Here is a 24,240-nt window from a genome sequence, read left to right on the forward strand (position 1 = left end):
AATTTCACATTTCACATTTCTCCGCTGGACGTGCAGCACAAGCAGATTCAGGCAGAAACGTTCCATGTATGCAGACGATCAACATGTTTATCGCACAACTACAGAAGGTCAAAATAGACACTGAGCATGTACATAATTGTTATAGTGGTTATAGTGGTTGTTTGTTTACTTGTTTGTTTGTTTTTTCTCACCCCCTTTGTTTTTATTTAATTTCTGTCAAATGCACTGTTCACGTTTTCTATTTGCACTGAGAGTTTAAAGTTTACTGGAGTCAAATTCCTTGTATGTGAACACATACTTGGCTAATAAAGCTGATTCTGATTCTGATTCTAATCCCTTCAGTTGTGGTGGATTAGCGCAGATTATCTGACAGTAACCTGATGCTTCTCCAGAACATCTTCCCTCAAATCCAGAAACAACAAGAACACAGGATGATAATCTGGGTTCCACGCCTGAAGATTTCACTTGACAAGTCCTAAAACAATTCTTTAAAAAAAAACAACAAAACAAAACAAAAAAAAAACTGCGGATCCATGAAGAACCATCAGCCTCTAAAGAACCAGTTTACTCAGTGGCTGGCTCTTCACTAACAAAAAAGAAAAAAGGGTTCTAGTCTCAGTAAAACACTGGTTCTTAAATGGCTCTTCTAAATGCTCTCTGGTTCTACAAAAAACCATCCGCAGCTGAAGAACCTCTTAGGGGCCGGTTCTCCATACACTTTATGTGGTTCTACAAAGTACTAAAGGTTCTTCATTTGGTGGCGGCTGCAGCTAACAATTACCAGAACCATTTCACCACTTTTTTGTTGATGACTCTTTGGAGCACCTTTGGGGATTCTGTGAAGAACCATTGGGGAAACGGTCCTTAAAGAACCACGGCCTGTGAGGTTCTTTGTGGGACCAGAGAACGTTCTCCATGAAGAACCGTGTTTGGCTGTGTTTCTCTGCAGGAGCCATCTGACATCTCTTAACCCGAGAGCGACCCGGGGACCCAGAACCCAAACTACCCAGCATCCCCAGCTGCAGGAAGTGACTGTGCGCGTTGTGTAATTTGCTGAGTCATGAGAGTGTTGGCGGTGAGTGTCAGTCTGCTGAGTCAGGCTGACGTCACCCTGCCGGCCGACCGCTCACACAAACAGCTGGACTGGATTACTGATCTCTGCTGATTTTCTAAGAATTTCCTTGTATTTTCTTACTTGATGTGTTTTTTCTTTCAAGAGCATGAAAAGGTAATTAGCAAATTAGCAGTGACGAATGTCGACGCAAAATTAGAGAGAAAAAAAAAAGAGAATTATCTTAAGGTGATCATTTCTGTTAAGGTGATTAAAATTATTTGAACTTACATTACGAAAGTTTTCAAAGAAATGTGTGGTAAGATATTACTCTAAATTAACCACATAATTACAAAAGGAAAAAAAGTTTAAAAACAAAGAAAGAAAAGTGCCAAAAGCATTACATAGGAAAAAAGGACAAATAAAAAGAACTAAAGTGGATTTTGGAGTAAAATCTCCCAGGTTGTTCATACTCTCTGGTCTGAAGGTGAAACCATTTCTTTGCCCAGGGGCCCCAAAATGTGTGAACACGGCCCTGACTGGGACTCGGACCTGCAGCTGAACCCCTTCCTCCCCGCCTGAGCGTGTTTTCTGTTTTTCTTGGCGTGACGTTGGAGGCGAGGCGCTGAAATTGACGCTGAGCTGCGACTCGACTCTCAAACATGAAGGGAAAGTTTTGTGTGCAGCAGATCCCGAGCCGCCGGCTTCTCGCTCTATTTAGGGAGACAGCAGCCTCATGACCGGCCTTCCCATGACCACCAGACTCTGTGTGTGTGTGTGTGTGTGTGTGTGTGTGTGTGTGTGTCAGGGAATATTTGTCCCATGAGGTAAGGAGGACGAACAGGAAAACTCCCTCTGCAGCCGCGTCCGACCGCCTGCTGCTGTCTGGAGGGGAAAAAATGGATCGTCCCGGGACAAAAACAAGTTTTCTTAACCCAAATACCCCCCCGCCTCTCCCCTACAGATGGTACGGCCCGGACGCCTCGTCCCGCCCGGCTGTCAGTTTGAATTTGGGAACCAAAAAAAAAAAGAAAAGAACGCCGCAGGCCATGTGGAGAGTTACATCACCGAAACCCAGAGAGCGAGCAGCTTACATGAGCCACTGGAAAAAAAAATACAGAGCTCAGGGAAGTTATTACTGATGTTTAGTGTGTGTGTGTGTGTGTGTGTGTGTGTGTGTGTGTGTGTGAGATAAAGACACAGTGTACAGGGAAGATTGGAGTAGAGCTAAAGAGAGACAAGGGAAGACAAAATAAGACACACATTTACTTCATACCTGTTTGTTCTGTTTTCTTTCTGATTTTTTTTTTCATAATTTACTATCTGAGACTTTGGCTTTACTCAGATTTTTTGAATGGAAAGCAGTTTTTTTTTTTTTTTTTTTTTTTTTTTTTTTTAAATCCTGGCTAGTTTGAAAACAGCAGGAAAATGCAGAGAAATACCTTTTTTTTTTTTTTTTTTTACCTCACGCCTGTTTGTTCTGTTTTCTTTTTATCATTTCTGCTCTGTTAGGATTTTATAATTTTTTTGTACATGTACATGTTTATTTATTTTGATGCTTGTGTCTTTTTAAATGCCTCTTTTATTTACTCTTCTTTATGTACATTTCCTCTCCTGTAAAGCACTTTGAGCTGCATTCTCTGACAGGCAGTGAATAAAGTATTATTAGTATTATCAATATGCTCATTAAAAGCTTATTGATTATTCATTAATCATAACAGCACAAAATCTAAAAGCTGCAATGATTAAAGGTCCAGAAAACAAAAGATAAAAGAGAGAGAGAGAGAGAGAGCGAGAGAGAGAGAGAGAGAGGGAGAGCGGCGGTCACATGATCGGATGAGCGAGCCTCGCTGCAGGCGCTACGGCAGCCCGGAGGAGACACGGCGAGGAGTCACACGCCAAACACACTCACAGTTTAAAACCAACACAGAGGCTGCAGCAGAGGGTCCAAACTGGGGTCCGGGGCCCCCCAGGGGTCCTTGAGGAGCCTGCAGAGGGTCATCAGCAAAACGAGGGCTGGTTTCCCTTCAGTGCAGTTTAATTCTCTAGAAACCGTTAGAAGATTTCTGAACTTTTGAACATTTTCTTCTCTCAGGATTTGCTGGCATTAAAATGTGAAGGTGAAACAATTTAAAAATCACGTGACATGAGCGCCCGGGGCTGATTGAGGATCAGCTTCAGGGTCGAAGGCATGAAAACATTTGAAAAACCCTGAGCTCCATCACAGAGGACGCTGAGGAGAGCCTCAGATAAGACTTCCTGCTCTGCACGAAGCTCCGCCCCCTCGCAGCAGAGGCTTGGAGGACATCAGATTAAATCCTCGTCTGCAGACGGAGGCCAGACGCATTCCTGCACTTCCTGCTTCCTGAAATCCAGAGCCAGACGAGGTTTCAGCACCGAGCTCCACACAAGACGCCGAGCAGCCGCCACAGACCAGCATGCAACGCTGCAGCTGCCACAGACCACAATGCAACACTGCAGACTCCATAAACCACAATGCACTGCTGCAAAAAATGTCTGTCAGTAGATATGAATATATATTTTCCTCTGTATCTATGTTTCCATCACTACCGTTGTAAAAGCTGCTTTCAGGCCGCATTTTATGTCTCCCAGCCGTCTTTGAACGCACCATGACCGCTGCCGCAACACCTGGATGCAGAGCAGGACTCGGCCCGGCCAGGACGCCAGGAGGAACCTGAGGAGGAACCTGAGGAGGAAGAGGAGGAGGAAGAGGAGGAGGAAGAGGAGGAGGTAGAGGAGGGTTCTGCTGGCGTTTGTATCTGAGAGACGTGACAGCGAGCAGAGAACGTCTCGGGGTCCGACAAGAACAAACCTCCTGGAGCTCCGACAGAGAGACACATGAGAATCGGTCCTGTTCAACAGCACTTCAAAATAAAAGCAGAGAAGAGAAAACGCCTTTCAACTGCATTCAGTTCAAACTGAACGATCTGCCGAGGAGATGAGATGCAGACACGTGAAGCGTCATTTAGCTCGGTGATAAGAGTCAGCGCCGCCCCTTGTGACCTCTGACCCCTCTGCTGAAGTGTGTGTGTGTGTGTGTGTGTGTGTGTGTGTGTCCGAGGGAGGAAAGGAATCCCTGCAGTGAGAAAGTGGTGAGGTTGCTGTGTTTTTTGGGCTCCACTGATCAGAGAGAAACACGGCGTGGCCCTGAACGCCTCGCCCTCTCCTTCCTGCTCCTCACCTGGACGTCAGGTTGGATTATCAAAACACAAACTCTCCCCTCTGTCCGCCTGAAATCCTGACCTTTGACCTCGTCGCAGACAAAAGTCACATATTGCCAAACGTCTGGAGGGGAACGTTCTCCATAAAAGAGGATCTGAGCGAGCGCTTTGATCCGAGAAGAGACCAAATCCCCCAGAATCCCTCACTTCCTCTTTTCCCATCTGACGCGCTCCTCACAGCTCAGACACACACACACACACACACACACACACACACACTTCCTGCTCAGACAGACAGACAGGCAGACAGACAGACAGGCAAAGACGCTGGAAAATGCCAAGAAGGAAAACGACAGATGGTCAGTGGAAACGCTGCACTGAAGATCTAAAGATGTAAAGATCTAAAGGTGAAGAACGTTTCAAACTAAGCCACTTGATTTCTTTCCAGAAACACAGAGAGGAAAAGGTGAGGAGCGAATCGGCAAGAAATGACCTTCATTCCTCTGCCCCCCTTCTTCTATTTTTACCTGGTTTCGTTTTTTTAATTATTTGATTTGATTTGATCTCATTGTGTAACTGTGGGTTTTTTAAAAAAGAAATACAACAATTATTTTTTATTACTGTTGTTGTTGTTACTCATTGATGAATTAATATATTATTTAGCTTGGTTCAGAGCCTCACACACACACACACACACACACACACACACACACACGCTGACCTTTGTGGCTGCTGGGTCGACTCTGTTCACACGGTTTGATGTGAAACCGAACAGGAAGTGAGGAAACGTTTCTCTGGCGGTTTTATTCTGTTTAATGAAACTTTTTCTGCTGAACGAGGAGTTTTGAACAAACAGGTTGGAGGTGAGAGAGAGAGAGAGAGAGAGAGAGAGAGAGAGAGAGAGGGAGAGAGAGGGAGAGACGTTTGGTTTCACAATGAGCTCTTTTCATTCACTTTTCTCTGGATGTTTCAAAAAAAAAAAAAACTTTCCGCCTGCTTAACGGTCGATGTAAAACGCTTTAAAACAACGCTGCTCTTTCACATCGCCGCCGCCGCCCAGCTGCACTGATGTTGGTGTTTTTCCTTGTTTGGACGAAGCAGAGGTTCAGCGGGTCACTCGGGTGTCCCGTCAGGCTCCACCTGCTCCAAACCTTCATGCACTTTTTAAAAATCCTTCCTGAAAAACAGACTTCTGGCAGGTTTGTGTTTCTGTGCCGCAGCAAACCGCTCATTACCTGATTGGTACGTTTGAACTTGCAGACATGTGCTTGATTTATTTATTTCACCACAGCTCCTTCAAAACCTGGGAGAACATTTGTGGAAGAAGTTGCTTCAGAGGGCTCCTCCCCTTCAAAATGACAGAAATCAAACGCACCTCGTGGTTTTTACTCTCGCAGCTCTTTGCTGATTTTGTTTCCAAATGCATGAACTCTGTCTGGACTCAGGGTTCAACTCAAGAGCTTTTCCCACGTTTCTGAGATTTATTTATTTCTATATATGATAATTTGCACATTTAGAGCCCAGTTATGAGGACGACATGACATTTAAATTCACATTTAAAGGAGCAGTCTGTGATTTCTCCAGGACACCACCACTTAGTTCAGTTGTGGGTCAGTGTCTTACTGTCTTACCGACTTAAAACACACCAACCACATACAATTACAGCTATTCCAGTTGAAGCAATATTGACAGCTTCCAATGGGGGGAAAATTAGGCTACATACACAAAGCATGTTTTTGTAAATCTGTATGAAGGTGGGCCTTGGAAAAAAGTTACCAAAAAATGGGTGTCAGTCGAAACACGCTTCTAAATATGTTCCCAAGTTTCGACCAAAGATTTTTGCGTGACACAACTTGACATATCTCCCACTGACTTATAATGGAGGGTCCAATAGGCCTGTATCTCAGAAACCAAACCTTTACCTCGTGTCTCTACAATCTATAAATAAAAATAAAAAGGTTAATGACACTAATAGCAGCTGATTTTAATTTAAAAAATGTTTTGAAAGTTGAGTCAACGCAGCTAATTAGGATGAACTTAGCTCACATCTGATTGATAAATTTACCATTTACCATTTCACATCTGATTAGCTAACATTAACGTTAGCCTTTTCTGATAATTTTGAAATAACTTTATCAGCAGCAGAGGATTTGAATTGGTTGCTTTTGTTGCTGCGACGCCGTGACAGAGATCCACCCAACAGCAGCTGCTGCTGACGTCACCAGAGGTTTCAATAAAGTCATTCTGCCAATGCCGTCTCATCAGTTGAATGCTACAGCTGTTGCCATGGAGACACAAAGATCAAAGCCAAGTCATTCGGATACATAATGTATGTTACCGTTTTTAACAGCGAACGGCAGCCCGTACACGAAAACTGGAAATGAGAGGGGGCCGAAGCAGCTGCCCTGTGGAACGCCACAGGATCTTTTTCAGAAAAACTGCCCGTGAAAAAATACTCACTGTGATCTGCCAGTGTGTGTGTGTGTGTGTGTGAGAGAGAGAGATAGAGAGAGAGTGCACCATCAGGGTCATCAGGGTTTAATAAGTGGAGGATGGAATTGGATTATCTTGTATTGTGAAGCGTTAATGTGCTGCAGGATTAAGTTTCAGTCTGTCAACAAAACTACTGCTCCCTCACGCTGTGTGCACTGTGTGTGTGTGTGTGTGTGTGTGTGTGTGCACTGTGTGTGCTCTATGTGTGTGTGTGTGTGTGTGTGTGTGTGTGTGTGTGCACTGTGTGTGTGTATGAGAGGGGTCAAAGGTTAAACCCACACAGCTCTGTACCAGCAGCAGGGTTAAAGTCCAGCTGCCACACGTGAACTGGAACCTGAACCTGCTCTTATCAGCCATAACTGTTTTTTTTTTCTTTTTTAAAGCAGCTTTTCATCTGAGCTGAGAGTTTCAAAGCCAAGGAAACACATCCACAAGCCCCCAGAGTGACCAAAAATTACATAAAAACAATTATAATTATAAACAGTTAATTACAGATAATTAAAGCCAGTAGATGAACTTCAAAGTGTGAGGTTGTGTGAAAGATGAAGCTTTGCAGCCGACAAAAAGAAACAGGACGTGACTCTGGAAGCAGGTGGAGTTACAGGCTGAATAATTAATGTTTCCATAAATTCAGTTATATATATATATATATATATATATATATATATGTATATGTATATATATATGTATATAAAGATATGTAGTGTTTGGAGTTTTTACTGGATAAATGACATGATTCAGCAATTACTGACATTATAACTGACCTGAAAATGAGCAAAAAAAAAAAAAAAAAAAAAAAAAAAGATTAAAAAAAATCAGCATAAAACCAGCAAAAGTAATAATAAATTACCAGAAAACTGAAAAAAGAAGAGCAGAGTCTGAGTGTCTCAGCATGTTTCTGTTATCAGACAGACCATAATAATAAAACTGATCTTCATCATCGCTCAGAGGGACGAAGGCTTTCCTGAACCGACGCCTCGAAAAATAAAAATAAAAATAAAAACAAAAACGGATTAGAGACGGACAGATGCAGAGATTCTGCATCGACTTTCACAAAACAACTGCATGACGGAGGAGAGATTACAGAGACATGAGGGTGAAGAAAGAAAGAAAGAAAGAAAGAAAGAAAGAAAGACTTAGAAAAAGAAAAAGAAAGATACACAGGAATAAAAAGAAAGAAAGCACAGAAAGAAAATGAAAGAAGGAAAGAAAGAGAAAGTCAAGAAAAAGAGAGATGGACAAAGAAAGAAAAAGAAAGAAAAAGAAAGAAAGAAAGAAAGAAAGAAAGAAAGAAAGAAAGAAAGAAAGAGAAAGGAAAAAACAGAAAAGAAAGAGAAGGAATCAAAGAGAAAGAATCAAAGAGAAAGGAAAAGAAAGAAAGAAAGAAAGAAAGAAAGAAAGAAAGAAAGAAAGAAAGAAAGAAAGTAACTCCATTCATTTTGTTTGTTTGTTTGTTTTGTTGTTGTTTTTTCTGCACTCTCAGGTTGCCATGGTTACCTGGTGTTTCTGAACTGTCTCTGCTTGAGCGCCGGTTCTCCTTGCTCAGATGTACGAGCTTCAGACACGCCCCTGAAGGCACCACAGCCTCTCTGATCCCGGGTCTGTTTTTTTTTTTTTTTTTTTTTTCTGGATCAGGATCAAACCTGTGTGTTTTACTGACGGACCTTCCTGCTGACGTCAGGCTGAACAGGCCGACGTTGCCACGGTAACCAACACAGCCGCAGCCAATGGGCACGATGGGTTGTGTTTAGGCCCCGGACGCGAGAGGGGGACGTTTGAGAAAGTCCCAGAAAGTCACAGCAGGAAGTTTTTAATGTTTTCTTTTTTTTTTTTTTGTTAAGTTAAGTAAAAGACAGACAAGGCTTTGTGCTGGATGAGCTCAGCAGCACAGAGGAAGGTGATGAGGATGATGATGATGATGATGCTGATGATGCTGATGATGCTGATGATGACAACACCGACCTGCTGCCAAACCCACAGGAACGAAGAGAAGAATGGCTCTGCTGTTTTTGGACGAGGCCGCACGGCGTCGCCACGGCAAAGAGTGACTCAACAAACACGCGACCACGACGGGACGGGAGCCGACGGAACACACCGCCAAATATAAATAAGAATCATCTCCATGTTACCAAGGCATTTATTCTGGGTAATATTCCAAGGAAAAAAAAATCAGGGATTTTCAGAGATTGATGTTGTGAAATTCATGAAAAAAACACTTTGGTAAATTGGTAAATTTACAAGAAAAAAATCACAAATTTATGAGAAAAAAAAACTTGAGATTATAGAGTCACAAGTCTATGAAAAACACAGAAAACACAGAAATTCTCAGATTAAAGTCGTGAATTTATGAGAAAAACTTTCATAATACAAAGTAGCACGTGAACACATCCGACTAGCAAGTTTTCGATGCCAGACTTTCCCAACCAGCACTTGAACACAGCGTCAAAACACACACACACACAGACTTCAGTAAAACACCCAAAACAGCAAAACACTGAGCAGAATGACAACACACACACACACACACACACACACACACAGACCACACCGGGCGGCAGCGTTCAATTAAAAGCAGCAGACTGATCGTTTCCCCTCAGTGGAGAGAAGCTGCCACATCACTCCTCCTCCCTTTCCTCCAGCCGCTGGTTTCCATTCATTCCACTACGATATGAACATGAACTTTCAGAGCCTTCACACTTTCTTCACTCCAGTTTTCCATCAGCCCAATAAAGTCCTCCACATGAGTTTTCCTAAAAGCAGCAGCACTGTTGGCTTTTCAGGACTTTTTCACACTGAAACGCTCCCTCCTCCTCCTCCGCCAGGGAAAATAGTCCCTAAGCGGGGAAACGTTTTCCTTTCCACAGCCGATTATCAGCTGTGTGGTTTCTGGATGTTGAGGACTTTGAACATTATGAGGCGGCTGCTTCAACCACAAACTCACATTTTGACTCTGAGCTGTGAAATCTGGAGCAGGATCTGATAAATTTGGTTTGTTGACGTGGAGGGAAGTTGTAGTAAACGGGCCAAACATTCGAAAGCAGTGGCATGTTCCTTTAAAAAAGCGGCGAAAAAGTAATAGAAGTCATTTTCAGAAGACAGAACAGTGCTGCTTGTGACTCTAACAGGACGACAGAGTCAAACTGGATCCTGTCAAAGTGGAAAAAGGTTTTCGGTGCACGGTCACAAACTGCTGTCGGCCCAAAGACGCATGAAATTTAAGAACATTAATGTGCCGTTCTTCTTACATGCAGATGAATACTTTGCATTTTGACGCCTTTGAGGAGCAAAATATGAACAGCAGGCTTTCTACTTTACAGTTTCATGGAGTCACATTTTCTGTTAGCTCCAAGAGTTCAGTCACCTGGGCACAGTCCTGTTGTTTCAAGTAGAATTTGAAAAAATGGGCTTAAAAACTAGAAATCAGTGAAGATAGACAGAAGAAGATGGAGGAGTGGAAGAGCCTGAAGCCTCGGTGATGTGAGGAAATGTAATTAGTTACTTCCTCCGCCGCCTAAATCTGAGCTCAGAGCTGTAATTAGGTCAGCTGTCATGTGGAAGTCACCGACCAAACCCCGAACGCATCACGATCACAGAGCCGCTCCAGCAGCACAGAACACAGCAGCTCCATATTTAGATCACACGCTTTGCTCGCACACACACACACACACACACACAGACACACGCACACACACACAGACACACACACACGCACAAACACGCACAAATCTGCATTTCACCAAGTCACTCACTCTCAGAGTTCAGATCTAATTTTTCTTCAGACGAGGTAAAAAAAAAAAAAAAAAAAAAAAAAAATCTGCTGGTGGGATTAGATAATCCCGGCATGTCGGTGTGCGTGAGGAGGCGGGGCTTCAGCACAAACCAGGCCTGAGCTGCAGAAACAGCTGATCCTGCCTTGGCGCTCAGGGCTCGCTCTCCTCCAACCAGGTGGAGAATAATCTGACACTGGGATGAGATAATCCCACCGGTTTGCAGAGTTTTCTTGAAGCAAGTGTCATTTTGTTGATCCCAGTGGCTGATGTGCCTCATTCAGATTAATGCACTGTATTACACCAGACACCAGGGGGATTATCTCATCCCTTTTTTTTTTTTTTAACACAGAAGCGGCACGGCGGCATGTTTGTGTCGTAATGGGGAGAAAACAAATCAGAGCCGGAAAATATTCCAAGAAAAAAAGTCAGAATTCATGAGAACAAGTTGTACATTTATGAGAAAAAACTATGAAATTCTCGAAAATTACATGTACATATAAATACACACACACACACACACACACACACACTCACACACACACATATACACATTAGAAACATATTAGAACTATTTAAAAAGTATTCTAACACTGAATGAATGAAGTGATTAATTAAATAACAGCAGAGACACACACACACACACACACACACACACACACACACATATGCACAACATGAACAGACATCAGTAACACACACTTGCAACATGAACACACATTAGTCAGACACACACACACACACACACACACACACACACAGCAGTCACACACACAGCAGTCACACACACACACACACACACACACACACACACACACACAGAGAGCAGTGGTTCTGTCAGAAAACAGCCTCTCCTCTCCTCTCGTCTGGATTCTCTCTGTTCTTTTAGTTTTTTAGTTTTCATTTTCTTTTTCTTTTTCTTTGGTTTAGTTTGTTTAGGTTTTTTTTCTTTAGGTTTCTTTGTGTTTTTTTTTTTTTTTTTTTTTTTTTTGAGTGTGTGCTGCCCGGCTCTCTGAGCTCACACTCACATCTGGACTGAAGTGCCTGCAGTTTCTCCCTGAAAACCTGCTGACATTCAGACCCTCAAACCCCTCACACACACACACACACACACACACACACACACACAGTCCTGGTGCTGTGTGAAGCTGTTAGTTTGCAGAAAGAGGAGAGAGGAGCGAGGACTCACCGGCTCAGCTGCTCGCGGCTCGGCTGCTCGAGGTGTGGCTGCAGCCAGGAAGTCCAGCCTCGGCTCCCAGCACACTCTCCGCAACTTTCCCCTCCTCCTCCTCCTCCTTCCCTCCTCCTTCCCTCCTCCTCCTTCCCTCCTCCTCTGCAGGAGCTGTAGTTCAGGCACGCTGCGCCCCCTGCTGGCCGAAAACACACATTGCATCTGTGCAAACTGGAGGCTGATGGGAATTAGTGTCAGTGGAGCTTCACACACTGACAAGGAAACACTCACTCACTCACAATAAAATAAATACATAAAAGCAAGATAAATCCAAACCATAAAAGGGAATAATACTAAAATAATACTAAGGCACCTGTAGAGGAATAAGCAACACTGAATAGTATAAAGTGCATTAACATGAGTGAAAGAAGAAGGATTAGATTTCTTTGATACATGGTACTCAGGGGCGGTGCCAGACATTAAGCCTGGGCCGACTGACCATTAAATAGTGGCTTCACGGGACATTTAAGAGACTTAAAATGGCAAAATTAAGACTTAAAATATAAGTCATATTCAAGTTACTGTATAAAACAGAATTATGAACATATGGACTTATGGACTGCCTACACAGTAAATTTTGCAGAGTAAATTTTACTCAAATTGAGTAAAATTTTACTCCCAAAAAGATAGTATTTGGTCCCACTCCAAATACAGTAAAAATTACTCTTGTCACAGAGTTAATTTTCCAGAGTTATTTCTACTCTATTTAGTGTGTATATTTAACTCCAAAAGAAGAAAATTTGCTCTATTTAGCTTGAAGTGGAAACAACTCCAACATCACTTTTACTTTGTACAGAGTAAATGACAACTAAATTGGAGGAATTACAACTCTACATGGACTAACAGACCCCTCAATATGGAGTTGTATTATACTCAATATAGAAAATATTTCAATCAATATAGAGTAATATTTCACTCAATATAGAATTAGATTTCTATCAAAATAGTTAGATTTCACTCAGTATAGACTTATATTTTAATCAATATAGTTAGCTTCCACTCAATATAGAATACAAATTTACTCAATATAGAAATAAACTCTATATTATATTTAATATCTATATCTATCTATCTATCTATCTATCTATCTATCTATCTATATCTATATATATATATATATATATATATATACATATATTTAAAAAAAAAGGTCACATAAGAAATCAGTATTAAACAATGCACTTTTATTTTTTTGGAAACATGTGCAACACATTTTTTTTTTTTAAATCACCAATAAAACATAAAATACTGTTCCATAACAAAAAATGGCCTCTGTAAAGTGTAACGTGACACAGTGACCGCAGCATCTGTTCACCCTTTTAATTACACAATGAAACAAAAAATACAGTATTGCATTGTTCAAAGACTTTCTGCCTGTAGAAAGTAGGCCACTTCTCCAGGAACTCTGCTGAGATGTCACCACCAAACATCAGACTGAAATCCTGATCAATCTGCAGACAAGGAATACAGACAACACGGCAGACTTGAAATATTTTTCATACATTGTTAAATAGGTGCACACTATAACCAGTGATGTGATGTAAAATGGTTAAGTCATTTTTAATTTTCAGCTTGACCTTAAGGCAAGGCAATTGAAGAGCCACATACCATTCCTGCGATGTCAAGGAATCTGGGAAAGGTGGTGAATATTTCAGAGGACTTAATTGGATCATGAACCATTGCTTGGCGATAGGTGAAGGTCTGTTTCATCTTCTTGATGATTGCTTCATCCGTTGTATGCTTCATCAGTGCAATGGCCTCACAACACTGGGCTTCTGTTAGCTGGTTTTCCTCACAGAAGGGGATTCTGTCACAAGCATTTGGACCACCTGTAACAGTGTTGAAACCAAACATACTGCTTCAATTTCCATTTCCATTGATTATGCATTTACCATAAGGATCCATCTTCACAGTTGCTAGGTAAATAGCAGACTAGGTAGAAAGTGGGACAGAAGAAAAAAGAACATGAGAGAGAGTGGGCATCCACATGATTGGCTACTGCAGAGTGATGTTGGGTTTAGTTTCTCAAAACATTGAGCCAGTTTCACCCTCTATATCAGAGGGCCACTATGTTTTTTGCTGAACCCTCCTGCGATGCTCAACATTTACAAACACAATGAAAATCACATACCCGTCATTAGCTGAGCGGTTCTGTTCTTCTTTTGTCCCTCTGATGCTTCTTTTTGAAGTGCTTTCACTCTCCATGCCAGAAACCCACTCCCATCTACTGGATTGTAATATTGCTCCCAAACTTAAATAAAAAAAAAAAAGTGTCATTTGGTTTGAAGGAGCAGGAGTAAATATGTTATAATTTTTTTGCCATGAAGGGCCAAGAGGCTGCAGGTTTTCATTCCAACCGAAAACTCCACCAGGTGATTTCACTGATTAGTCCCGCCTCTCTGTTTGGAGGTGGTGATCAGTGAAATCACCTGGTGGAGTTGTTGGTTGGAATGAAAACCTGCAGCCTCTTGGCCCTCCATGGCACCAGTTTGACACCCCTGCGGTAGATAGTTTTATCACCACTTATAACAGCCTACTCAGGGACTACTGGTGAAAATTAGCTTCTGGCTAACTCTGCACCGACATGTTCATTAGTGTGTAAATAAATAAATAAATAAATAAATAAATACACATGATAGCAGGACTGTTGAAAATTTAATACTCGTGTTGCACCGACATACATGGTGTTAACAGGTCACGGTCCGAAGACCAGCAAAAAGTTTAATTATTAACGTGCGTGCCACCATGGCTAGGCAACTATGGCCAACTGTAATGTTGCAAATCAGTTACACACATTGCCGTTGACTAAGCTAACCAATAATAATAATCTTACCTGGTATTTGATCCATAAAGGTGAAGAAAATACTCCTTACTCTTCCACGAGTGTTTTGTGGAGAAGAAGTGCGGAGAAAAAAAAATTGCGCCTTCAGATTTTAATTTGTGAGCATAGTGGGCGTGGCTTTACTATATTACTCCAATAGAAATTCCTCTGGAACTTTGCTCTCACTCTATTGGCCACAGGCAGTGATTATGCCCCAATATGAGTAAATTTAACATTTGAGAGGAAAATAATAACTCTGTAACAGTTACTCTGGGAAAAATACTCTCCAGTTTTTCCTGTGTATGGACCCTTTGCATATTTACACATGTTTTTGTTTTTGTGTCTTTCATTTACTTAATTTTATTTTTTAAGTGAGCTGGCAAAATCTTAGGAATGTAAGAAGGATAGGCAAAATAAGCTAAGGCTTCAGCCTATACCTTTTCGGTCAGTGTTTATTTGTATATATTATATATTTGTTTTGGTTCTCCACTGAAAGGAAATGAAATATAATTTATTGTTTATTGTAAGTATTTGTTTATTCATGGGTATATTTGATTTCTGCCACTTGAAAATGACCGAAATAAAACATTCATTCATTCATTCATTCATTCATTCATTCATTCAGTTAAGGGTGTATGCCTAATTAGGGACTATAGGCCTAGTAGGCAGCTCACTGGAACTGAAAGTAGTTCTATCAAAGTCCTTTTAGGCCAAGCCTGTTCACTTGGCGGCCATATTGGTAACCCTTTGGAGCATCTATTTCAGATCAGTAAGTGCAGGTGCCTATCAGCATGAATGGAGAATGAGCCCAACCTGCACAGAGGAAGGTCATGGCGACAAACAAAGTATACCACACAAATCCTTGTTTAAATCTGAACCGATTGGTATACACACACACACATCTATATACACATCTATTTACGAAAAACTGCAAAGTCCGATCAGTTTGAAAATTGACACGTCGCTTCTTCTCCACAAGACACACATTTTTCGTGTAGGATAATACAATAATAATTAAAATAAAAAAAATAAAGCTCAAAAAAGATCCGGAGCTTTTGAAGAAAGATCTGGGGCTTAAGCCCAAAATACAATTACTTTAAAGAGTAGATGCAATATACAATCTGTTATTATAATGATAACAATAACAATATAAAATTTAACATTTTTTATTTTTATCATAGTGCTTGTCCGTCAAGTGTGTCACTAAGGCAGCAAAAAATAAGATAAATAAAGCAAGTCATGAACTCATCAGGTTTGAAAAAATAATTTGGAGTATAAAAAGCAATAAAAGACAGTGCAAAGAAGGTTACAGCTCAGATAAAATCAGCGCTGGCTCTGCAGTAAAAACGTGTTTTAGGAAGGGCGACTCAGCTCATTTACACAGTGATCAGTGGAGGCAGTGAACAAAGTCATGGAGAGTGAAAGTGAAGGGATGACGTAAGTCAGTATCTTATCAATTTAATTTGGCATCCTTACCAGATGCCTGAACCACCTCAGCTGGCTCCTTTCCACGCAAAGGAGCAGCCCTCTACTCCAAGTCTCTCACGGATAACTGAACTTCTCACCCTATCCCTAAGGGAGACACCAGCCACCCTCCTGAGAAAATCCATTTCGGGCACTTGTATCCGCGACCTTGCTCTTTCGGTCATGACCCATCGCACATGACCCATCGCACATGACCACAGGTTGAGGGTAGGAACGAAGGCTGACTGGTAGGTCGAGAGCTTTGCCTTTTGGCTTAGCTCTCTTTTTGCCACAACGGTGCTGTACAGCGAACGCAATACCACCCCTGCTGCTCTGATTCTCCGGCAAATCTCACGTTCCAATGTTCCCTCACTCATGAACAAGACCCCGAGATACTTAAACTCCTTCACTTGGGGTAAGAACTCATTCCTGACTTGCAGTGGGTATTCCACCGGTTTCCTGCTGAGAACCATGGCCTCGGATTTAGAGGTGCTGATCTTCATCCCAGCTGCTTCACACTCGGCTGCGAACCGGTCCAGTGAGTGTTGAAGGTCACAGACCGATGACGCCATTAGGACCATATCATCTGCAAAAAGCAGCGATGCAATCCTCAGCCCACCAAACTGCAACCCCTCTCCTCCATGACTACGCCTTGGAATCTTGTCCATAAAAATCACAAACAGGATTGGTCAATTTAAGTTCCTTCCAGAAGAAAAATAAAGTTAAAAAAAAAAAAAAAAAATTTCACACTTTTAACCCTCTCTTTTAAAAGATATTTTTACATTTTTACATGTATACCTGTTCTGTTTTGTTTTGGTATTTTTTGGATCTTGTTACCATGAAACTGGCTGTTTGAGGTGTGATGCAACTCTCTTGGCATCAGAATAAATAAATGACAGATTGCAGCCAAAAGTGAAGGTGTGCGTCTCATTCCTCACAAACAAGCAACCAGAGAAGTAGAGACCACGTGGAGTTCCACCCCTACCTGGCTCACCTGAGACAAACCAGGAAACAGGTTTTTATTCTTCCACTGTTCACTGAAGAAAGACCCACAGCCCGAGAGACAGAGGACAAGATTCACCTTCAGAGCAAACCCATCACTTCCACTGAGGGAGGAACTACAGGATGAATACTGGGAACACTGGGAAATCTGGGAACACTGGGAAAACTGGAATACTGTCAGCTCAATGACTTTTCACTGAAAAGGACGTTTAGAAGAGCCACTGCTCAAAGTGAAAGTAACTTTCAGGGAATTTCCCAGAGTAGTGAGTGGCATCATAAATGACTGAGTGAAATCCAGTTTGAACTGCCTGGCTGGTGAGTTTTTATCTTCCCTCAGAGACAAAATGGCTTCTAGATTAGAGGAGGATCTCTGCTGTCCTGTCTGCTGTGACATCTTTAAAGATCCTGTGATCCTGTCATGCAGCCACAGCTTCTGTAGAGCCTGTCTGCAGAGCTGGTGGACAGAGAAACCAACAATAAAAGACTGTCCAGTTTGTAAGAGAACATTTTCAAAGATTGATCCACCTCGTAACCTGGTGTTGAAGAACCTGTGTGAGGCCTTCTTACTGCAGAGAGATCAGAGAGCTTCAGCAGGGTCAGAGCTCCTCTGCAGTCTGCACTCTGAGAAACTCAAGCTCTTCTGTCTGGACCATCAGCAGCCAGTGTGTCTCATCTGTCGAGACTCAGAAACTCACACCGACCACAGATTCAGACCCGTCAACGAAGCTGCACGGGATCACAAGAAAGAACTTCAGAGATCACTGAAGCCCATCCTGGAGAAGCTGAAACGTTTTAATAAAGTCAAAGCGAACTGTGATGAAACAGCAGCGCACATTAAGGTCCAGGCCCGACGCACAGAGAGGCAGATTAAGGAGGAGTTTAAGAAGCTTCACCAGTTTCTCCAAGAGGAAGAGGAGGCCAGGATCGGCGCTCTGAGGGAGGAAGAGGAGCAGAAGAGTCGGACGATGAAGGAGAAGACGGAGGCTCTGAGCAGAGAGATAGCAGCCCTTTCAGACACAATCAGAGCCATAGAGAAGGAGCTGAGAGCTGAAGACGTCTCATTCCTGCTCAACTACAAGGCTACAGTGGAGAGAGTCCAGCGCCCCCTGCTGGAGGATCCACAGCTGCTCTCAGGAGCTCTGATAGACAAGGCCAAACACCTGGGCAACCTGAGCTTCAACATCTGGGACAAGATGAAGGAGGTGGTCTCCTACACTCCTGTGGTTCTGGACCCCAACACTGCTGATCCAGAACTCATCCTGTCTAAACATCTGACCAGTGTGAGACGAGGACAGGGAAAGAAAGTTCCTAAAAATATAGAGAGAGTTAGCTTCCATGCTGTCCTGGGGTCTGAAGGCTTCAGCTCAGGGACTCATAGCTGGGATGTTGAGCTTGGAGAAAACACAGACTGGATCCTGGGTGTGTTAGAAGAGTCCGCCCGGAGGAAGGGAGAACTACAGTATGGATTATGGATACTAGGGTTCTTTAAGGGTAAATATTCAGCAGTGTCCACACCAGAAGTAGTCACTGTTCTCCCAGTGCAGAAGAAGCTCCAGAGGATCAGAGTTCATCTGGACTGGAACAGAGGACAGCTGACCTTCTCTGATCCTGATACCAACACACACATACACACCTTCACACACACTTTCACTGAGAGGCTTTTTCCATTGTTTGGTACTGCAGATGAAGTTCCTCTGAAGATTTTACCAGGGAAGGTCTCTGTAACAGTGGAAGAGTATAGGTAGGGATGCTGCTGATGATTGTTTTAGTTCTGATGAAGATAATGATGATGATGATGATGATGGTGATGATGTCATGCTGTATTACAAGCTGTCCATTTTTTGTGGGGGAAACTGCTCTCATTTGAAGGCCTGCAGGCAAAATATTACATTACATCATAACAATATGAAAAAAATGTTTTACTATATTGTGATTATAGCATTTAGGAGAAAATATGCTGTATTTTCATAGAAAGAATGAAGAAATTAATGTGTCATAAATCCATGTGCATCTTACGCAGCATTAACCAGTGAAAACATGAACTGTGGATGAACAGTGACGGGGTGAGTCGTGCTCAATAAGAGTCTGTCTCAGAGAAACATAACGTGCTCGCTTCTGATAGAAAAGAGGAAACTGGAAATGTCAGAGGAAAGAAGATGAATGTTTAGAAAAGTTGATTTCAGTGTGTAATGTATAAACCTGCATGTAATAAAGACGGATTCATAACATCTGAGCTGAGTGAGAAACTTGTTGTGAGACACAGCAGCTCTCACAAAAGGCACAACTTCCCCCACAGGCCTCATGGCTGGACGTTTATTTGAGTGGAGGCACCAAACTGAACGACAGTGAATCAGGAGGCGGCCGGCGGCCAGCAGGGGGCGCTGCTGCAGCTGCTGCACTGAGCAGCAGTGGTCGTCTGCAGCCTTGGAGCCTTGTTCTTCCCTGATCAACCACTAGGTGGCAGCCTTGTAACAGAGAGCTCCCTGCTCACGTTTCCTCGTTTTCTTTAGTTTGAAGTCCAAACCTTCATGTTTCTGTCGCCTCGACATACAGTTCAGGGAACAAAAATTAATCTGGATGCAAAATTATTAGTGAAACTGTCACATTTCCATCAACTTAACAGGTTAATAGTTTATGCAAGTAACTGTTGTTACTTCAAAAAAGGCAAATAAGTGGAAAGTACGGTATAGAAAATATTTTAACATCTCATAAGCAATATCATATGATATCTAGTACTTCATGTTCATGAAATTTAGACTATGAGGAAAGATATTTGTGACAAATTTAATAGCACAAAAATAATCTCTTCTGACAAAAAACTGAAGACACCCAACCCCTTTTGTTCAGATTGATTATTAAATAAATCGTTTTAACACAGATGGAAAAAATGCTGTGTGAGTGAAGAGTAAAAGCAACAAAATATAAAATTAATAACCACAGGGACTGTTGGTGCTCTGAGCTTAATTATTTGATAATCAAAAGCTATTAACAAGTTCATCAGAGATGCCACATGTCATTTAAAAAGACACACACACATATACTGGTGGGCTGCAGTCTCTATCAGACTAAAACACCCGGTGATCAACAGAAGAGCAGCTCTGTGAGATGAAACCTTGGTCTCTTGCAGGAAACAGCTGAGCGTTTAGGCCCCGCCCACTTCCTGACTCAGCCCAACCAAACCAGAAAAAACAGGCTTTCATTCTTCATCTGCTCACTGAGGAGACACACACACACACACACACACGCACACACATACATACACACACACGCACACACACACACAGACACACTTAGAGACAGATGATAAACTTCACCTTCGCAACAAACCCACAAACCCACAAGTTCCATACTGGGAACACTGGAAACACTGGAATACAGTCAGTTCAGTGACTCTTCACTGAACAGGACTTTTAGAAGACACGCGGCTCAAAGTGAAAGTAACTTTCAGGGAATTTCCCAGAGTAGTGAGTGGCATCATAACTGACTGAGTGAAATCCAGTTTGAGCTGCCTGGCTGGTGAGTTTTTATCTTCTCCCAGAGACCAAATGGCTTCTAGATTAGAGGAGGATCTCTGCTGTCCTGTCTGCTGTGACGTCTTTAAAGATCCTGTGATCCTGTCATGCAGCCACAGCTTCTGTAGAGCCTGTCTGCAGAGCTGGTGGACAGAGAAACCAATAAAGGTGTGTCCAGTCTGTAAGAGAAGATCTTCAAGGAGTGATCCACCTCGTAACCTGGTGTTGAAGAACCTGTGTGAGGCCTTCTTACTGCAGAGAGATCAGAGAGCTTCAGCAGGGTCAGAGCTCCTCTGCAGTCTGCACTCTGAGAAACTCAAGCTCTTCTGTCTGGACCATCAGCAGCCAGTGTGTCTCGTCTGTCGAGATTCAGAAACTCACACCGACCACAGATTCAGACCCGTCAACGAAGCTGCACGGGATCACAAGAAAGAACTTCAGAGATCACTGAAGCCCATCCTGGAGAAGCTGAAACGTTTTAATAAAGTCAAAGCGAACTGTGATGAAACAGCAGCGCACATTAAGGTCCAGGCCCGACGCACAGAGAGGCAGATTAAGGAGGAGTTTAAGAAGCTTCACCAGTTTCTCCAAGAGGAAGAGGAGGCCAGGATCGGCGCTCTGAAGGAGGAAGAGGAGCAGAAGAGTCGGACGATGAAGGAGAAGACGGAGGCTCTGAGCAGAGAGATAGCAGCCCTTTCACACACAATCAGAGCCATAGAGAAGGAGCTGAGAGCTGAAGACGTCTCATTCCTGCTCAACTACAAGGCTACAGTGGAGAGAGTCCAGCGCCCCCTGCTGGAGGATCCACAGCTGCTCTCAGGAGCTCTGATAGACAAGGCCAAACACCTGGGCAACCTGAGCTTCAGTGTCTGGGCCAAGATGAAGGAGGTGGTCTCCTACACTCCTGTGGTTCTGGACCCCAACACTGCTGATCCAGAACTCATCCTGTCTAAACATCTGACCAGTGTGAGACGAGGACAGGGAAAGAAAGTTCCTAAAAATATAGAGAGAGTTAGCTTCCATGCTGTCCTGGGGTCTGAAGGCTTCAGCTCAGGGACTCATAGCTGGGATGTTGAGCTTGGAGAAAACACAGACTGGATCCTGGGTGTGTTAGAAGAGTCCGCCCGGAGGAAGGGAGAACTACAGTATGGATTATGGATACTAGGGTTCTTTAAGGGTAAATATTCAGCAGTGTCCACACCAGAAGTAGTCACTGTTCTCCCAGTGCAGAAGAAGCTCCAGAGGATCAGAGTTCATCTGGACTGGAACAGAGGACAGCTGACCTTCTCTGATCCTGATACCAACACACACATACACACCTTCACACACACTTTCACTGAGAGGCTTTTTCCATTGTTTGGTACTGCAGATGAAGTTCCTCTGAAGATTTTACCAGGGAAGGTCTCTGTAACAGTGGAAGAGTATAGGTAGGGATGCTGCTGATGATTGTTTTAGTTCTGATGAAGATAATGATGATGATGATGATGATGGTGATGATGTCATGCTGTATTACAAGCTGTCCATTTTTTGTGGGGGAAACTGCTCTCATTTGAAGGCCTGCAGGCAAAATATTACATTACATCATAACAATATGAAAAAAATGTTTTACTATATTGTGATTATAGCATTTAGGAGAAAATATGCTGTATTTTCATAGAAAGAATGAAGAAATTAATGTGTCATAAATCCATGTGCATCTTACGCAGCATTAACCAGTGAAAACATGAACCGTGGATGAACAGTGACGGGGTGAGTCGTGCTCAATAAGAGTCTGTCTCAGAGAAACATAACGTGCTCGCTTCTGATAGAAAAGAGGAAACTGGAAATGTCAGAGGAAAGAAGATGAATGTTTAGAAAAGTTAATTTCAGTGTGTAATGTATAAACCTGCATGTAATAAAGACGGATTCATAACATCTGAGCTGAGTGAGAAACTTGTTGTGAGACACAGCAGCTCTCACAAAAGACACAACTTCCCCCACAGGCCTCATGGCTGGACTTTTATTTGAGTGGAGGCACCAAACTGAACGGCAGTGAATCAGGAGGCGGCCGGCGGCCAGCAGGGGGCGCTGCTGCAGCTGCTGCACTGAGCAGCAGTGGTCGTCTGCAGCCTTGGAGCCTTGTTCTTCCCTGATCAACCACTAGGTGGCAGCCTTGTAACAGAGAGCTCCCTGCTCACGTTTTCTTGTTTTCTTTAGTTTGAAGTCCAAACCTTCATGTTTCTGTCGCCTCGACATTCAGTTCAGGAAACAAAAATTAATCTGGATGCAAAATTATTAGTGAAACTGTCACATTTCCATCAACTTAACAGGTTAATAGTTTATGCAAGTAACTGTTGTTACTTCAAAAAAGGCAAATAAGTGGAAAGTACGGTATAGAAAATATTTTAACATCTCATAAGCAATATCATATGATATCTAGTACTTCATGTTCATGAAATTTAGACTATGAGGAAAGATATTTGTGACAAATTTAATAGCACAAAAATAATCTCTTCTGACAAAAAACTGAAGACACCCAACCCCTTTTGTTCAGATTGATTATTAAATAAATCGTTTTAACACAGATGGAAAAAATTCTGTGTGAGTGAAGAGTAAAAGCAACAAAATATAAAATTAATAACCACAGGGACTGTTGGTGCTCTGAGCTTAATTATTTGATAATCAAAAGCTATTAACAAGTTCATCAGAGATGCCACATGTCATTTAAAAAGACACACACACATATACTGGTGGGCTGCAGTCTCTATCAGACTAAAACACCCGGTGATCAACAGAAGAGCAGCTCTGTGAGATGAAACCTTGGTCTCTTGCAGGAAACAGCTGAGCGTTTAGGCCCCACCCACTTCCTGACTCAGCCCAACCAAACCAGAAAAAACAGGCTTTCATTCTTCATCTGCTCACTGAGGAGACACACACACACACACACACACACGCACACACATACATACACACACACGCACACACACACACAGACACACTTAGAGACAGATGATAAACTTCACCTTCGCAACAAACCCACAAACCCACAAGTTCCATACTGGGAACACTGGAAACACTGGAATACAGTCAGTTCAGTGACTCTTCACTGAACAGGACTTTTAGAAGACACGCGGCTCAAAGTGAAAGTAACTTTCAGGGAATTTCCCAGAGTAGTGAGTGGCATCATAACTGACTGAGTGAAATCCAGTTTGAGCTGCCTGGCTGGTGAGTTTTTATCTTCTCCCAGAGACCAAATGGCTTCTAGATTAGAGGAGGATCTCTGCTGTCCTGTCTGCTGTGACGTCTTTAAAGATCCTGTGATCCTGTCATGCAGCCACAGCTTCTGTAGAGCCTGTCTGCAGAGCTGGTGGACAGAGAAACCAATAAAAGACTGCCCAGTTTGTAAGAGAACATTTTCAAAGATTGATCCACCTCGTAACCTGGTGTTGAAGAACCTGTGTGAGGCCTTCTTACTGCAGAGAGATCAGAGAGCTTCAGCAGGGTCAGAGCTCCTCTGCAGTCTGCACTCTGAGAAACTCAAGCTCTTCTGTCTGGACCATCAGCAGCCAGTGTGTCTCGTCTGTCGAGATTCAGAAACTCACACCGACCACAGATTCAGACCCGTCAACGAAGCTGCACGGGATCACAAGAAAGAACTTCAGAGATCACTGAAGCCCATCCTGGAGAAGCTGAAACGTTTTAATAAAGTCAAAGCGAACTGTGATGAAACAGCAGCGC

General features: G+C 42.7%; 1 protein-coding gene across 2 annotated transcripts in view; it reads right to left on the bottom strand.

The window, feature by feature from the left end:
* Positions 1-11,765, bottom strand: part of cdc42se1 (CDC42 small effector 1) — a 32,779-nt gene extending 21,014 nt beyond the window's left edge. The window contains exon 1 of one of the 2 annotated variants that reach the window (XM_030063719.1): positions 11,683-11,765. The gene's annotated coding sequence lies outside the window, so the exon portion shown is untranslated. The remainder of the gene's footprint in view (positions 1-11,682) is intronic. The other variant, XM_030063720.1, reaches the window with a different exon arrangement.
* Between the last annotated feature and the right edge of the window lie 12,475 nt (positions 11,766-24,240).

The sequence above is a fragment of the Myripristis murdjan genome, chromosome 11, assembly GCF_902150065.1.
Source record: "Myripristis murdjan chromosome 11, fMyrMur1.1, whole genome shotgun sequence".
NCBI lineage: Eukaryota > Metazoa > Chordata > Actinopteri > Holocentriformes > Holocentridae > Myripristis > Myripristis murdjan.